Source organism: Triticum urartu, chromosome 4 (assembly GCF_003073215.2).
Source record: "Triticum urartu cultivar G1812 chromosome 4, Tu2.1, whole genome shotgun sequence".
Taxonomy (NCBI): Eukaryota; Viridiplantae; Streptophyta; class Magnoliopsida; order Poales; family Poaceae; genus Triticum; species Triticum urartu.
In genome coordinates, this window is record NC_053025.1 from 421,206,481 (window position 1) to 421,225,922 (window position 19,442).

Sequence of the window (19,442 nt, forward strand, 5' to 3'; positions counted from 1 at the left end):
TCCTCAATCTAGACCCCAGGGTCTGTTGTTCCGTCGTATTCCTCTATGTTTATGGGCTTGAATCCCTCTAGGAATTCGTGGTCCAGCACCTCATCGGTGAAACATAGGGGGTGTGCGGCACCCCTGTAGCTGGGTGTCCGCGTTGTTCGGATGCTTGTTGTGTTGCATTGTATGCTGGGGCACGCTTGCATGGTCCATAGATGGATCTTGTTGCGCCGTCCTTTGGGTGCGAGCCCTCGCATGGGTCACGTGTTGTATTGTGAGTGGCGTTGAATGCTGTTCTGTGGTGGTAGAGGGGTCGTCTATCCGACCAGGTGGCTGCTTTGATATTTGGTTGTGGGGGGTCTGAGGCCTCTTCATCGAATTCGGGTAGCCGCTTCCGCTTTGGGTAGCTCTTGGAGGGACGATTGTCGCCGTACCGTGCTGCAGTGTTGAGTATTTTGCTCCATCTGAACTGGAGCGTGTTTTGCGCGGCCTTGAGCCTCCACTTCTGCTTTTTGAGGCTCCTTGCGGTGGCGACGAGCCTTTTACGGGCATTCTGCTGCTCCGAGTGCCTGTCCGGCGTTGTGTCGTCCGGACCATTATCATTGATAGGGTTTGTTTGTTCGGTTTGATTATCTGGATTGCCGTTGTCTGGCAGCGGTTCGCCCTGCTCCAGCGCTGGATCAATGTGATCGCTATTTTTGTCGCGGCGGGATTTGGGGCGGCGTTTGCGTCGCCGCTTTGACTGCTTTTTGAGGAAACAATCCTTCGGTGCGTCCTTCCGTTCCTCGCCGTCATCTTTGGGTGCGTCCACCATGTATACGTCATATGACGAGGTGGCGTTCCAGGGCTCGATAGGCGCTGATTCTTCATCGTCTCCTTCATCGGCGTCCATACCGTCGATGTCGTCGGAGTTGAAGTCGAGCATGTGGGTTAAACCGTCGACAGTGGCTACCAAGTGGGTGGTGGGTGGGTTTTGAATTTCTTCATCATCCGAATCCCAACCTTGCTGACCGTACTCCGACCAGGGTTCTCCTGATAAAGAGAGAGATTTTAGTGACTTCAGGATATCGCCGAAAGGCGAGTGCTGAAAGACATCCGCGGCCGTCAACTCCATGATCAGCGCCCAATCGGATTCGCTTGGCAGGGGCGCGGAGGGTTCGGAGTCCGGAGAAGAATCCGGCTCCATGGAGTCACGAGTCTTGCAGAGTATGGGACTGGTGTTCGGCTAAACCGTCATTGGGATCGCAGCCCCCGAGGCGGCGTCCAACCGCCCATCCTCGATCGGCGCGGTCGGCTCCGAACCAGGGGCCGGAGCCGATGCAGGTGCGGCCTCCAGGGCACTGTTCGGCGGCAGAGCTAGATCATGCTCGTCGTGATAGTGCGGCGCGCTCGACAGTGGTTCGAATCCGTCGAAGATCAAGTCCCCGCGGATGTCAGCCGTGTAGTTTAAACTTCTGAATCTGACCTGACGGCCAGGGGCGTAGCTTTCGATCTGCTCTAGATGGCCAAGTGAATCGGCCCGCAGTGCAAAGCCACCAAAGACGAAGATCTGTCCGGGGAGGAAGGTCTCACCCTGGACCGCATCGCCATTGATGATCGTAGGAGCCATCGGGCCTGACGGCGACGGCACAGAGGAACTCCCAATGAAAGCACCAATGTCGGTGTCAAAACCGGCGGATCTCGGGTAGGGGGTCCCGAACTGTGCGTCTAGGCCGGATGGTAACGGGAGGCAGGGGACACGAAGTTTTACCTAGGTTCGGGCCCTCTCGATGGAGGTAAAACCCTACGTCCTGCTTGATTAATATTGATGGTATGGGTATTACAAGAGTTGATCTGCCACGAGATCAGAGAGGCTAAACCCTAGAAGCTAGCCTATGGTATGATTGTTGAAGTGTATGTTGTCCTACGGACTAAAACCCTCCGGTTTATATAGACACCGGATAGGGTTAGGGTTACATAGAGTCGGTTACAATGGTAGGAGATCTGAACATCCGTATCGCCAAGCTTGCCTTCCACGCCAAGGAAAGTACCCTCCGGACACGGGACAAAGTCTTCAATCTTGTATCTTCATAGTCCAGGAGTCCGGCTTGAAGGTATAGTTCGGCTATCCGAACACCCCCTAATCCAGGACTCCCTCAGTTAGGTTTACCTTAATACTTTTGTTGTAGTTGCGGATGCTTGGAATAGAGGTTAATCATAAGTGGGATGCTTGTTCAAGTAAGAACAGCACCCAAGCACCGGTCCACCCACATATCAAATTATCAAAGTATCGAACACAAATCATATGAACGTGATGAAAACTAGCTTGACAATATTCCCATGTGTCCTCGGGAGCGCTTTTCCTATATAAGAGTTTGTTCCAGCTTATCCTTTGCTACAAAAGGATTGGGCCACCTTGCTGCTCTTTATTTACTTTTGTTACTTGTTGCTCGTTACAATCTATCTTATCACAAAAACTATCTGTTACCACTTATTTCAGTACTTGCAGAGAATACCTTGCAGAAAACTGCTTATCATTTCCTTCTGCTCCTCGTTGGGTTCGACACTCTTACTTATCGAAAGGACTATGATAGATCCCCTATACTTGTGGGTCATCAAGACTCTTTTCTGGCGCCGTTGCCGGGGAGTGTAGCGCCTTTGGTAAGTGGAATTTGGTAAGGAAAAATTTATATAGTGTGCTGAAATTTACCGTCACTTGTTACTATGGAAAGTAATTCTCCGAGGGGCTTGTTCGGGGTATCTTCACCCCGTCCAGTAGAGCAAAGAGTTGCTCCTCAACCTACTGAACCTATTGAAAATGAAACTCCTTTTGAATTTCCATCAGGTATGATGGAAAGACTGCTAGCTAACCCTTTTACAGGAGATGGAACAAAGCATCCTAATGAGCACTTAATATATGTGGATGAAGTTTGTGGATTATTTAAGCTTGCAGGTATACCCGATGATGTTGCTAAGAAGAAGGTCTTCCCTTTATCTTTGAAGGGAGATGCATTGATATGGTATAGGCTATGTGATGATATGAGATCATGGGACTATAAAAGATTGAAGTTGGAATTTCATCAAAATTATTACCCTATGCATCTTGTTCATCGTGATCGCAATTATATATATAATTTCTGGCCTTGCGAAGGAGAAAGCATCGCTCAAGCTTGGGGGAGGCTTAAATCAATGTTATATTCATGCCCCAACCATGAGCTCTCAAGAGAAATGATTATTCAAAATTTATATGCTCGACTTTCTCATAATAATCAAACCATGCTCGATACTTCTTGTGCTGGCTATTTTATGATGAAGACTACTGAATTCAGATGGAATTTATTGGATAGAATTAAACGCAACTCTGAAGATTGGGACCTCTACGAAGGTACGGAGTCAGGTATGACACCTAATTTTGATTGTGTTAAATCTTTTATGGATACCGATATTTTCCGTAAGTTTAGCACTAAATATGGACTTGACTCTGAGATAGTAGCTTCTTTCTGTGAATCTTTTGCTACTTATGTTGATCTCCCTAAGGAGAAGTGGTTTAAATATCATCCTCCCACAGAAGTAAAAGTAGCTGCACCTATTAAAGTTGAAGAAAAGACTGTCACTTATAATGATCCTATTGTTCCTACTTCTTATATTGAGAAACCACCTTTCCCTGTTAGAATAAAGGATCATGCTAAAGCTTCAACTCTTGTTCGTAAAAGCAATATTAGAACTTATACACCTCCTGAGCAAGTTAAAGTAGAACCTTATATTGCTATTGTTAAAGATCTCTTGTATGATAATATTGATGGGCATGTTATTCAGCTCGAAGGTGAAACTGCTAGAATTGCTAAACCTTGTGATAAAGATAAACTCAGGAAGACCCCGCCGAACAGGGTCTGGAAGGGGGACGTCCTCCATGTAAAACCACTCCGAAGGACAGTCTTCGGACGTCTTCTTCGGAGTACCGGACAGGTATCTGGTCTCGGCGATGCACCATATTTCGGCTCCGCCCACTTGATAAAGTGACCCCTTCTGTGTGCGGGGCACAAGGCAGAATAGCCTTTTCCATAGCTCGAAATGAGCCTCGCAGCCCAGAAACAGCTCACAAAGGGCAACATAACCAGCGATGTGTAATATGGAAGCAGGGGTGAAATTATGCAGCTGGAGGCCGTAAAACTCCAGGAGCCCGCGGAGGAACGGATGAATTGGAAATCCGAGTCCCCTTAGTAAGTAAGGGACAAGGCATACCCGCTCCCCTTAGAGGGACTAGGGAGTTCTCCGCTTGCTCCTCGCCATTATAGGTGGCGAGCCCGGCTCGGATGGGGACCATATATGCTGGAGGGAGAAATCCCTGGGTCTGCAACTCTACTAATTGGCTGTGCGGGACAAAACACTTCTCCCAATCACCGGGCTTAGGGCTATGGGAGCGAGAGGAGGAGCTGTGGTGGCCGGCCATGATGGAATGGATTTTTCCGAGCGCGTTCCAATGGATTCTCGCCATGGGAGGATGGTGTGGATTGGATCTAAGAATCCCCATCCCTTTAATACCTGGCTAGGGGGCGAATGTAAAAACGCCCTGGCTCCTCGAATTCGCTCGACGCGTGGAAGATAGCCCTTATTGGGCGCAGAAGCCAAGAAGTCTAACATTTATGGGAGCCAGACACTACTTAGCAGATATTCAGGATTTGGAGAAGAACCCGCCTTGCAATGTCGAAGACAATACTGCGCGCCGGACTCATCGTCATTGAAGCCTGGTTCAGGAGCTACTGAGGGAGTCCTGGATTAGGGGGTGAGGGAGTCCTGGATTAGGGGGTCTCCGGACAGACGGACTATATCCTTTGGCCGGACTGTTGGACTATGAAGATACAAGATTGAAGACTTCGTCCCGTGTCCAGATAGGACTCTATTTGGCGTGGAAGGCAAGCTAGGCAGTACGGATATGGATATCTCCTCCTTTGTAACCGACCTTGTGTAACCCTAGCCCCCTCCGGTGTCTATATAAACCGGAGGGTTTTAGTCCGTAGGACAACAGACAATCATACCATAGGCTAGCTTCTAGGGTTTAGCCTCTCCGATCTCGTGGTAGACCAACTCTTGTAATACTCGTATCATCAAGAATAAATCGAGCAGGACGTAGGGTTTTACCTCCATCAAGAGGGCCCGAACCTGGGTAAAACATCGTGTTCCCTGCCTCCTTTACCATCCGCCTAAGACGCACAGTTCGGGACCCCCTACCCGAGATCCGCCGGTTTTGACATCGACATTGGTGCTTTCATTGAGAGTTCCTCTGTGTCGTCGCTGTTAGGCTTGATGGCTCCTACGATCATCGATAGCGATGCATTCCAAGGGGAGACTTTTCTCCCAAGACAGATCTTTGTGTTCGGCGGCTTCGCACTGCAGGCCAACTCGCTTGGCCATCTGAAGCAGATTGAAAGCTACGCCCCTGGCCACCAGGTCAGGTTGGGAAGCTTAAACTACATGGCCGATATCCGCGGAGACTTGACCTTCGATGGATTCGAGCACCTGCCTTGTGCGCCATGCGGTCACGATGAGTACGATTTAGCTCTACCATCGGACAGTGCTCAAGAAATCGCACCGGCAGCCGCTCCGACCCTCAATTCGGAGCCAGTCGCGCCATCCATGGACGGGTGGATAGACCCCGCCACGGAGGCCGTATCCTCTGTGACGATCAAGACAAATATCGACCTTACCCTTCACGAGAGTCGTGTTGCCAAACTGCCGGATCCTTCTCCGGCCACGGACTCCGAACCGCCTACGCCCGTTCCTGTCGAATCCGATTGGGCACCGATCATGGAGTTTACCTCCACGGATATTTTTCAGCACTCGCCCTTTGGCGACATACTGAACTCATTAAGGTCTCTCTCCTTGTCAGGAGAGTCCTGGCCGAACTATGTCCAGCAGTATTGGGATGCAGATGACGAAGAAATTCGCCGCCCACCCACCACCCACTTAGTATCCACCGTTGATGACTTAACCGGCATGCTCGACTTCGACTCCGAAGACATCGACGGTATGGACGACGATGCAGGAGACGAACAGGAACCACTGCCCACAGGGCAATGGACGCTCACTTCATCACATGACGTATACATGGTGGACACACCCAAAGAAAACAACGACGAGGAATGGAAGGACGCAACGAAGGGTTGTTCCCTCGAGAAGCAGTCAAAGCGGCGGCGTAAACGTCGCTCCAGATCCCGCCTCGGCAGAAATAACGATCATATAGACCCAGCGATAGAGCAGGGTGAACCATCGCCCGACCAGGCCAACCCGGGGAATCAAACCAAACAACCCAACTCCGTCGAAGATAACAATCCGGACGACACCACACCGGACAGGCGCCAGGAGCAACATAACACCCACCAAAGGCTTGTTGCCACGGCGAGGATCCTGAAAAAACAGAATCAAAGGCTCAAGGCTGCACAAGACACACTCAAAATCAAATGGAGTGAAGTACTCAACACTGCAGCGAAGTACGACAGTAATCGCCACACCAAGAGCTACCCAAAGCGAAAGTTGCTACCCGAATTTGATGAGGAGGCCTTAGATCCTCCACAATTAAAAAATAAAATGGCCATCCGGTCGGATAGACGACCTCACAGCCAACATAAAGCGGCAAACGACACCGCACATAAACCAGTACGTGATCCGCGTAAGGGCTCGCATCAAAAGGACATCGCAACCAGATCCATCTATGGACCACGCAAGTGCGCTCCAACATACAATGCAACACAACAAACATCCGAACACCACGGTACACCCAAATACAGGGGTGCCGCACACCCTCTATGTTTCACCGATGAGGTGCTGGATCATAAATTTCCAGAGGGATTCAAACCCGTAAACATAGAGGCGTACGACGGAACAACAGACCCTGGGGTCTGGATTGAGGACTACATCCTCCATATCCATATGGCTCGAGGAGATGATCTCCACGCCATCAAGTACTTACCCCTCAAGCTCAAAGGGCCAGCTTGGCACTGGCTTAAAAGCCTCCCTGAAAACTCCATCGAAAGCTGGGAAGAGCTCAAAGACGCCTTTCGGGCAAATTTTCAAGGGACATATGTCCGACCACCGGATGCAAACGATTTAAGTCATATAACTCAACAGCCCGGTGAGTCAGCCCGAAAACTTTGGAACAGGTTCCTCACTAAAAAGAACCAAATAGTTGACTGTCCGGACGCCGAAGCCTTAGCAGCTTTCAAGCATAGCGTTCAAGACGAATGGCTTGCCAGACACCTCGGTCAAGAAAAGCCGAGAACAATGGCAGCACTAACAAGCCTCATGACCCGTTTTTGTGCTGGCGAGGACAGCTGGTTAGCCCGATGCAGCACCAACGACCCAAGTACATCCGAAGTAAGGGATGGAAACGGGAAATCACGACGCAGCAAGAATAAGCACCGGAATAAAGAAGACAACCCGAAGAGCACGGCGGTAAACGCCAGATTTAGAAGCTCTCGGCCAGGCCAGCAGAACCCGCCCTCCAAAGGCAACAGAGATGATCTGTCCAGCCTAAAAAAAATTCTGAACCAAATATGTCAGATCCATAGCACCCCTGATAAACCTGCAAGTCATACCCATAGAGAATGTTGGGTCTTCAAACAGTTCGGCAAGCTCAACGCCGAACACAAGGGGCAGGATACACCAAGTGAAGACGAGGACGAGCCTCGCAAGCAAACCACAGGGGAACAGAAGAAATTCCCACCAGAAGTCAAAACAGTCAACGTGTTACACATGATAAAAGGGAGAAACAAAGCTACACCTTTAGAGAAACATGCCCCAGGGCCTATCACTGCGGAGCTCCGCCACTGGTCGTCCCAACCGATCACCTTCGACCATCGGGATTACTCGGCAAGTATCCGGCGTGCAGGATGGGCCGCCTTGGTATTAGATCCAATAATTGACGGATACCACTTCACACGAGTCCTGATGGACGGCGGTAGCAGTTTAATTCTGATATATCAGGACACAGTCCGCAAAATGGGGATAGACCCAACAAAAATTTGCCGCAGCAATGCTACCTTTAAAGGAGTAACGCCAGGCCCGGAGGCTCATTGCAGGGGCTCCCTGCTACTAGAGGTTATATTCGGCTTCCTCGATAACTTCCGCAGCGAAAATTTAACTTTCCACGTCGCTCCGTTCGAAAGTGGCTATCAAGCACTACTCGGACGCGAAGCTTTCGCTCGCTTTAACGCAATACCGCATTACGCTTCCCTCAAGCTCAAGATGCCCAGTCCACGCGGCATCATCACAATAAATGGAAATATTGAGCGCTCCTTGCGCGCCGAAGACGGTGCGGCCGCCTTGGCCGCCGCACACTAAACGGCCTCACCAACTCAAGCATTTGACATGTCATTAAGACCACGGACGCGGTTAGACGAGTCCAGCGCAGCTATACGTAATTAATATAGGTTTGACGGCTAAACCCCTATTACAATACAAGGGGCTCAACACGCGTGCAAAAGTGACAATAAGGCTCACCTTTACTCAATTTCAACTATATATTGTTTATTTAGTATAACTTAATTTTTGCACGGCAATTAAGCTCCTCTTTTTTTCAGATGACCATCGTGCTACACCCGTCCAGGATACGGCAAAACAGAGACACAGGCGCAGACGTGCAGCAGGGACCCGTTCCAAGGATTCTTTGTAGATTAAGACCCTGCGTAAACCTTTTTTACTGTCTCTTGTTGATTTACATCCCTCAGTTTCTCAATACAATCGAGAAGGATGCTGACGTCTTGGCATGTGACCACGCCAGAATAATGCACGTACCTGGACACCATGGGCTTATTACAAAGGGTACTGTTTAGACCCGGTTTACACCATAAAGACCGAATACCTTAGGGAGTGTTCGGTGTCGCGAGTTTTGCCTTATATGCATCAGCTCCGAATCATGTCTTTGGCCAAATGTTGGGTTTGCCCGGCTCCTGTGTTTTGCTGCCTTACGTTTCGCTCCATCGGCTAAGGCGGCACCAGGAGAACTACTGTGATTGTGCCCTGGTTCATCCGGACGAGCACCTCAGTAGAGAAAGCCGAAAACTGACTGTCATGATATAGCGTGAGACTGGTCAACCACTCGATGACCTATTGGAATCTTAGGGATTCCTCCGCATTAACGAAGGGCCGTTTCCCGGCTAGGCATGTACGCACCCCGAATCTGGATGAGGGCGGAGCCACCAGGGGCTATATAGTAGCCCCCACTGTCAAACTCCTATGGCTAAGTGAAAGTGTTAAAGCATTATAGTCCGGTTGCCTAGTTCGTTGTGCTATCACCTCCTTAATAGGACCAAGACGTTGGATTAAGTGTGAATACGCGTCTTCTGCGAACACCCCCGCATTATATGCGTGGGGCTGAAGCCGACGACTGCAATCTTTCAGGTTATATACATGTATACATAAACGACCGCACAAGAGGCATCACAATACTTTCGGGCAAAAGTATAAGTACAGCCTTGATAACAACAATAAAACGTTGTTTTTACAACAGGAATACATATCACTCAAACATAACATTCTTCGAGCACTGGGCCTCTATCGAACAAGCGCCCTCAAGAACTTCTTCAAAATAGTGCTCGGCAGCCACTCGGCCTATGGCCGAACCCTGCGCCGCGACAGTGGTGGCATCCATCTCCGCCCAGTATGTTTTGACACGGGCAAGGGCCATCCGCGAGCCTTCTATACATGCCGACCTCTTCATCGCATTAATGCGTGGCACCGCACCAAGGAACTGTTGCACCAAGCTAAAATAGCTGTTCGGCTTTGGACTTTCTGGCCACAGATGATCCATGACATACCTCATGGCGAGTCCGGACAATCTATTGAGTTCGGCCCATTCGGCAAGCTGATCAGTCAATGGAAGCGGACGCTCTGGAACGTTAAATTGCGACCAGAACAGCTTGTCCACTTCACGATCTGTCTGATCTCGGAAGTATTCGGCCACATCGACAGCGCTCGCCACTAAGTCCAGATATGCGTCGGCCGAACTCCACAGCCGATCCAGAGGGGCATACCGCGGATCGCCGAACTTCCTCCGTGGCGTAAAGGGCTTCCAAGCCACAATGTCCCCGGCTTCACGCAGTTCCTTCTTCTTTGCTCTCATTGCAGAGCGGGTGTATTTGGTTGCCATTGTGGCCTTTTCAAGGTCCGTAGCCTTCGCACGGTTTTCTTCTTCAAGAAACTGGCAGTGGTCGGCAGTGTATTTTAACTTCGCAGCCATTTTGGCCATTTTCTCTTCGCTCTCGCCATGAGCGGCCTTCTCGGCTCTCAACTCTTCGGCCGCCTTCAAAGCGGCCGCATTACTACTCCTTGCTTGCTCCTTGGCTCAGGCAAGCTCCGCCCGCAAGGCCTCCACGGTGGCAGCTCCATCTGCAGTCACAACATATTAAAGATACAGGCATCACGCTACTCTTACTATGTGACATCCACTATAAATATCACCTACCCCGTGCCTCGTCAAGCCGCTTGTTAACAAGCTCGATGTCGGCATCCGCCGCATCCAGTCGCCGCTTTAGTTCGGCAACCCCATCAGTCCGGCTAGCCACCGGAGCTTCAGACACTTGCACATAAAGGCGGTCTGGTTATTACCTGGGACTATGATCCTCTGTTCGCCGCCGTTCTCGACGACAACCAGAGTCTCAGGGGCTACTATCTACACAGGGCACACCTAAAATGTGCGGTACCATCAGAAATGTATATCATTTCACGTACCTCAAAGCCCGTCAGTAGACTCATAAAGGCTTCATGCAACCCATTTTCGGTGGACGAAATCCTTTCAATCACCGTATACGTTAATGTACGGTGCTCTTCTGAGATAGTCGCTCGCTCTAGCAGACCCTTCAGTACGTCCGACCGCATACCAGATGGTGCCGAACTCTCTTGATTGCTCTCTTCAAGAGTCGGATACTGAGGGCTTCGGGTGACCATGGGATTACTTTCTGGCGTTGCCGGATCTGGAGAAACTCTCCGTGATGACACTTCAAGGTCGCCCGCTTCTTGAGCTGGGGAGTTCGGGAGAGGCGTTTCACTCTCCATCATCTCCGGAAGAAGATCCCCCGAAGACGAGCTTTGCTGAGAAGGGCTCAGATCCGAACTGCAAGATAAAAGCTTCGGTTATCTCCCTCAGAAGTAAGGTAGTATATCTTCGCTATTAAGTACTTTTTGATTACTTACGGCTCGTTAGAGGGCTGATCCCCGCACGGACTTTGTGCGGTAGGAGCACCCTCTAAGGCAGGACCCTCTAGTGGAGATTTCTTCTCCTGTTTGGAAACCTTGGTTTCCGGATCATCAGAGGTAGTCCTCTTCCTCCCCCGGGGCGAGGGAATGTCAGATTCCCTCCCTTGGTTATCCTCCCTCACGGAGGCGCTCGTTCCCTTGGTTGGAATAGGTAGCGGTGGAGGCCCGCTTTCGCCCTCTTTGTTCCCCCCTTCATCTTCCTTCGAGGGCACCGGGCAAGGTGTTGGCTCGAGCATCTTTTCCAGTACCGGATTGTCCAAGCCTTCAGGAAGGGGGGCCGAACACCGGATCATCTTTGCCTTTGTTATCCAGTCCTGGTCAAAGAGCGATTCTTCAGAATGATGTCATGATAAATGAAAAACAGTGTGTTCGACTAGAGGATTACTTACTTGGGATGCGGTGCGGTTGCTGCTCAGGCCTACGTCCTCGGAGGTGTCCGGACACTCTATTTGGGGTCCGAAGAACGACTTGTACATCTCCTCGTGCGTCAGGCCGAGGAAATTCTGAATAGCGCGTGGTCCTTCTGGGTTGAATTCCCACAAGCAGAGGGGCCGGCGTTTGCAAGGCTGGACTTGACGAACCAGCATGACTTGCACTACCATAACCAAACTAAAATCTCCCTCGAAGAGATCCCGGATGCGGCTCTGCAGTATGGGCATATCCTTGGCTGGACCCCAGCTCAGCCCCCTGCCGATCCATGAAATTAGTTGTGGTGGAGGGCCCAAGCGAAAGGCGGGGGAAGCTACCCACTTGGCACTTCTGGGAGCGGTGATGTAAAACTACTCCCGTTGCCATAATCTAGACACCTCTGGAAAGGAACCCTTTGGCCACGGAGCTCCAGCAATCTTGCTTATTAATGCACCCCTGCATGCTGCATACTGCCCCTCTATAGTCTTCGGCTTCACATCAAAGGTCTTGAGCCACAGGCCGAAATGAGGGGTAATGCGGAGGAAGGCCTCACATACGATAATAAATGCCGAGATGTGGAGAAAGGAATCCGGGGCTAGATCGTGGAAATCAAGCCCGTAATAGAACATCAAACCCCTAACGAAGGGATCCAGAGTGAGGCCTAGTCCTCAGAGGAAGTGGGAGATGAACACAACGTCTTCATTCGGTTCAGGAGTGGGGACGACCTGCCCTCGGGTAGGCAGCCGATGCAAGACCTCGACGGTCAGGTATCTTGCCTCCCTCAACTTCTTGATATCCTCTTCCGTGATGGAGGAGGGAATCCACCGGCCCTGGAGGCTGGATCCAGACATGATTGATGGCCCGAAGCGCCTGACCTGAGCTTTGAGTGTTAGAACTCGAGGCGGGGGAAGGATTCGATTGAGCACGGGAGGAAAAAAGTAAAAGCCTTGACCCTTTATAAAGAGGGTGAATATCAAGCGTCCTCCTCGTGGCCGTTTGGGACTTGCCTAAAATCTAGGAGTCCTAGGCGCAGTTGGGTTACCCACGACCGTATTGATGAGAATCCCGTAATAAGGGGGACACGATCTCTGCTTTGACAAGACGTGTCAAGAAACTGCCTCGCGTTATGTGCGGGGCTAGTTAAAGAAAAACGGTTCAAATAATCACCAAGCCATGGCATGATGTGATGTTGCCAAAACGTGTCAGCAAATTAGATTTGTGGAAATATTATTCTCTCTACGGTGGTATGTGGAACGTATTTGCAGGGTCGGACACTATCCTTTTATTCAAACTCTTCTGTGGTGTATCCGGAGGAGGAACCCGCCTGCAATGCCAAATACAACACTGCGTGCCGGACTCATCGTCATTGAAGGCTGGTTCAGGGGCTACTGAGGGAGTCCTGGATTAGGGGGTCTTCGGACAGCCGGACTATATCCTTTGGCCGGACTGTTGGACTATGAAGATACAAGATTGAAGACTTCGTCCCGTGTCTGGATAGGACTCTACTTGGCGTGGAAGGCAAGCTAGGCAGTACCGATATGGATATCTCCTCCTTTGTAACCGACCTTGTGTAACCCTAGCCCCCTCCGGTGTCTATATAAACCGGAGGGTTTTAGTCCGTAGGACAACAGACAATCATACCATAGGCTAGCTTCTAGGGTTTAGCCTCTCTGATCTCGTGGTAGATCAACTCTTGTAATACTCATATCATCAAGAATAAATCGATCAGGACGTAGGGTTTTACCTCCATCAAGAGGGCCCGAACCTGGGTAAAACATCGTGTTCCCTGCCTCCTGTTACCATCCGCCTTAGACGCACAGTTTGGGACCCCCTACCCGAGATCCGCCGATTTTTACACCGATAGGGGGTCTCCGGACAGCCGGACTATATCCTTTGGCCGGACTGTTGGACTATGAAGATACAAGATTGAAGACTTCGTCCCGTGTCCGGATGAGACTTTCCTTGGCGTGGAAGGCAAGCTAGGCAATACGGATGTGTAGATCTCCTCCCTTGTAACCGACTCTGTGTAACCCTAGCCCCCTCTGGTGTCTATATAAACCGGAGGGTTTAGTCCATAGGATAACATACAATCATACCATAGGCTAGCTTCTAGGGTTTAGCCTCTACGATCTCGTGGTAGATCAACTCTTGTAATACTCATATCATCAAGAACAATCAAGCAGGACGTAGGGTATTACCTCCTTCAAGAGGGCCCGAACCTGGGTAAACATCGTGTCCCCTGCCTCCTGTTACCATCCACCTTAGACGCACGGTTCGGGACACCCTACCCGAGATCCACCGGTTTTGACACCGACAACACCCAAGAGATCCACAAGAAATATACCAGCTGCTGAGAAAAACAAGGCCCTAGTGCCTGAAATGGAAGAATAAGATGAAGCCCATGTGCTTAGAAAACTTAAGCCAAAAATTCCTGATCATGATGACAATCACCCAGTGGCTGAAAAACATGAAGGAGAGAAAGGATGCATGTCTTAGATTGTGGAGACAATCAGACGCTTATGTTGTGAGGAGAAGAACTACTGTGGACTACAGATTTCACACCAAGGAATAGCGGGACTTCTATGAGACAGTCCTTTTGGATAAGAAGCCCATTATGTGTGACATGAAGTGGGTGGACTGGAAATACATTGAAAACAATGAAGACCATGTCCCTGGAGTACATGAAAGCTTCAGACTCAATGGAGTAGACACCTTTGTAGGTCACAAATTGACCAAGTGGAATGATGAGCTTACCATGCAATTCTATTCAACAGCTCACTTCTACCCAGATGGGAGAATTGTATGGATGACTAAAGGTACAAGGTACCAATCTACTGTTGCTGAGTGGGCCAAGATTATCAATGCCCCTGAAGAGCATGAGGATGACATTGATGTCTATGCCAAGCGCAAGAAAGGTCACAACTCCATGGCCAACATGTACAAGGAGATACTTGACAAGGCCTTGGAAACACACAAGCTAGGCTCAGTGTACTATCTATTGTCTGGACTGGCCACCATGAACACCATATTGAGGCACACCCTGTTGCCCAAATCAGGAGATCACAGGATGATTAGAGGCCACTCCATCAACTTGCTTCAACTGTTTGATGTGCCACAGAAATTCAAGGTGATGAGCTTGATAGTTTAAACCATCAAGAGAACTGCAGCAGATCAAAAGAGATCATGTGGGTATGCTCCACATGTTCAGATGCTCATCAACTCTAGGATGGGCAAAGGCATGTATCTATTGGATAAATATCACCTTCCCTTGAGACCTGATCGTGAGGACAACACATTTGTTATGGATGCTTCAGATCCTACATCAGTAGAGGCTCAAGAGAAGAGAGAAAAAGAAAAGGCAGAGAAGGCAGCCAAGATGCCAAGTGTTGAAGAGGCATCCCAAGTTTTTCTCAAGTTAAACAAGATCAACTTAGCTATCTCATTCAAGCTACTTTGAGGATTGAGAAAGGCTTGGCCAACCTGACTCAAAATCAAGAGTGTATTGAGAGAATTTTTGACATAAAACTTCATGACTTGGATGTCAAGGTGATAGAGATTCAAACTTCTGTGGAGAAGATCCAAGAAGAGCTTGAGGATAGGAGTGACAAGACCACTACTGATGCTTATCAAAGGGTGCCCAGAAGGCAGAGGTCTGCAGCAGTGCTTGTGACAGACACTAGAGCTACAACTTCAGCTCATGCAGCTACAGCTTCAGTTGCCCCTCCAGTTGCAACTCCACCAGCACCCACAACCTCTTCAAATGCATTTGTTGTAGGACTCCTCTCCACGACACCTTCGCACTCCGAAGCTCCGGAAGCTCAAGCTTAGAGAGCCGCATAACACTATGCATTTTCAATATTTTTGGTAACTTGTTGCCAAAGGGGGAGAAAGTGTATAGATCATAGGCTTCGAGAGAGAGAGAGAGAGCTTTGCTTCCTTTTGTCTCTCTTGCTACTTATTTGCTTGCTTGTTTGGTTGATACTCTATTTTTGTGTGTGAGAGATACTTGTATGGTCATGTGTTTGATCATATCATACTTTAATGTTTGTGCTTGGATGATGATATTCTCTATCTCTCATATATGATAATTCACTTTTTGCCTTGGTGATGAGTGCATATTTCATATTCTATCATTCTGAGCGCTCCACCAAGATGTATTTGATATGGAAGAGTAACCCATGATCCTAATCGATTATGCATTTGCATTCAAAAGCAAATCTTAAATAGTGCACAAATTTAGGGGGAGCTCTTGCGTATCACATACTTCTCAAAGCGAAGATGTATTTCATTCTTATTATGATTTGTCGAACCTTTGATCTATATGTTGTCATCAATTACCAAAAAGGGGGAGACTGAAAGTGCAACTAATCCCTGGGTGGTTTTGGTAATTCTTAACAACATATAGCTTATTGAACTAATAATCTTTCAAGATAATCATTTCAGAAATTTCAATGATTGGCATGGCAAGGACTAGAGATGTGGACCCCTCAAAATGCTAAGGACACATATTGGCAAAAAGCTCAAGACTCTACATTTTCATTTTAGTGATCCAAGATCACATTGAGTCCATAGGAAAAGCAAATATTATTAAGAGGGGATGAGGTGTTGCTTAATGGCTTGCTTGCTCAAAATGCTTAGTGATATGCTCCAAAAGCCCTCAACCACTTTCTGATTTCCACATTTGTCCTAAACCGAAAGTCAAACTCAGCCCCACTTATTTGATCCATCCGACGCCACCGAGTTCATTTGACATAGCCACTGCCAAAAACCCTAATCAATTCGGTCTCACTGATAGGGATCTCGGTCTCGCCGAGATGGGATTGCAAACTCTCTGTTTCCCTTCGTAACATTTCGGTCTAACCGAGATGAGCGATCGGTCCCACTGAGTTCGCAATGCAAACTATTTGTTTCCTTTTCGTAATGTTTTGGTCTCACCGAAATGAGCGTTCGGTCCCACCGAGTTTGCCTGATCAACTCTCTGTTTGCCAATTACTGAAATCGGTCTCACCGAGTTCATGTGATCAGTCTCATCGAGATTAAGTTATGCCCTAACCCTAACACAATCGGTCCCACCGAGTTGATCATGTTGGTCCCGCCGAAAAGCCTAACGTTCACATTTTGAACTAAATTGGTCTGACCGAGTTTCACTATTCGGTCCCACCGAGTTTGGTAAATTGTGAGTAACAGTTAGATTTTGTGTGGAGGCTATATATACCCCTCCACCCTTCCTCCATTCATGGAGAGAGCAATCAGAACGTGCCAACACTTCCAGCATTCATTTTCTGAGAGAGAACCACCTACTCATGTGTTGAGACCAAGACATTCCAATCCAACCACAAGAATCTTGATCTCTAGCCTTCCCCAAGTTGCTTTCCACTCAAATCATCTTTGTACCAAATCCAATCCTATGAAAGAGAGTTGGGTGTTGGGGAGACTATCATTTGAAGCACAAGAGCAAGGAGTTCATCATCAACACACTAATACGTCTCCAATGTATCTATAATTTTTGATTGTTCCATGCTGTTATATTATCAATCTTGGATGTTTTATAATCATTTTATAGTCATTTTATATCATTTTTTGGTACTAACCTATTGACATAGTGCCAAGTGCCAGTTCCTGTTTTTTCCATGTTTTTTACATCGCAGAAAATCAATATCAAACAGAGTCCAAATGCCACGAAACTTTACGGAGATTTTCTATGGACTAGAAGGAACATGTTGGGCCATGGTTGCACCTGGGGGGAGTCTCGAGGAGGGGACAACCCACCAGGGCGCGCCAGGAGGCCCAGGCGCGCCCTGGTGGGTTGTGCCCACCTCGGGTGCCCCCCGGACCACCTCTTCGCTCTATAAATACCCCAAAAATTCCAGAACCCTAGGGGAGTCAACGAAATATTCATAGAGCCGCCGCAGAGTGTAGAACCACCAGATCCAATCTAGACACCATCTCGGATGGGGTTCACCATCTCCATTGGTGCCTCTCCGATGATGCATGAGTAGTTCTTTGTAGACCTTCGTGTCCATAGTTAGTAGCTAGATGGATTCATCTCTCTCTCTTGATTCTCAATACAATGGTCTCTTGGAGATCCATATGATGTAACTCTTTTTGCGGTGTGTTTGTTGGGATCTGATGAACTTTGAGTTTATGGTCAGTCATATCTTTTTATATCCATGAAAGTTATTTGAGTTTCTTTAATCTCTTATATGCATGATCTCTTATAGCCTCGTATTTCTTCTCCGGTATTTGGGTTTTGTTTGGCCAACTTGATCTATTTATCTTGCAATGGGAAGAGGTGCCCGGTAGTGGGTTCGATCTTACGGTGCTTGATCCTAGTGACAGAATGGGAACCGGCACATATGTATCGTTGCTACTAAGGATAAAAAGATGGGACCTATGTCTATGCTATAGATAAACGGATCTTGTCTACATCATGTCATCGTTCTTATTGCATTACTCCGTTTTTCCATGAACTTAATACACTAGATGCATGCTGGATAGCGGTCGATATGTGGAGTAATAGTAGTAGATGCAGGCAGGAGTCGGTCTACTAATCTTGGACGTGATGCCTATGTAATGATCATTGCCTGGATATTGTCATAATTATTTGAGGTTCTATCAATTTCCCAATAGTAATTTGTTTACCCACCGTTTGCTATCTTCCTCGAGAGAAGCCACTAGTGAAACCCACGGCCCCGGGGTCTTCTTTCTCATATATTTTCTTGCGATCTACTTTTCCTTTGCATTTTTATTCAGATCTATTAAACCAAAAATAAGAATACTTTGCTGCACTTTATTCTATTTACGATCTATTATTTCAATCTACTACAAATTTCTGGCATCATTACCCGAAAGGGATTGACAACCCCTTTAACACGTCGGGTTGCGAGGTGTTGTTATTTGTGTGCATGTGTTGTTTATGTTGTGTTGCTTGGTTCGATAACCTTGGTTTCTTCACTGAGGTCATCATCCCTCCCTCTTTGGGGAAATACTGACGTAGTCCTAGCAAACAGGAGCTTTTATGGCGCTATAGTCAGAGAGCGATCAAAAGGAATTTCTAGCGTCGTTTCCGGGGAGGATCTTCTTCATAACCGGGTTCCTAATCACAAATATCATCTCCTTGCAATTTACATTATTTTCCATTTGCCTCTTGTTTTCCTCTCCCCCACTTCACAAAAATTTCTTGTTTCATTCGCCGCTCTTTTTCACTGATCTCTTGTCTCTAGTCCCGATGGCTAGTGTCCCTACTCCTCCTTTGTCACCAGATTCTGAAGTTCTTTACTTCAAGCAAAGACAAGGAGAAAATTTGAAAGATGCCTGGTATAGTCTTATGGAATCGTATCGTGTTTCCAATCTAAAATGGGATGCTAAGGTTTTGCTTCGTAATTTATACATAGGAGCCTTGCATCATAGACAACTTCCTGATTTTGCCGCTAAAGTAAATTTTATTGAACTTGATGCAAACGCTGCCTATGAAATTTTGGAAGGAATTTTGGGAATTCCTCCTCAAAATAAGGGGTTTTCCTTTACCCCCGAGGTATTTCAAATGATTGACAAACTTGGTGATTTGCATAAACATATGGTTGAGATACAGAAATATAATGAACCCCTCAAGCAACTCAATGGTAGTATCAATCGCATGAATACTTTGATTACTCTTTGCAACAAGTGATTGACTATTTTGGATCTTAAGATGGTTTCTTTTCCGGAGAATTTAGGGAAGCGTAAAGAGCCTCTTGGGTTTGAGAAAACCCTTACAAAAGTGGCCAAAACTTCGAAAGGCAAAACTTAGATCCTTGCTATATGCCAAACTAAGGACGTAA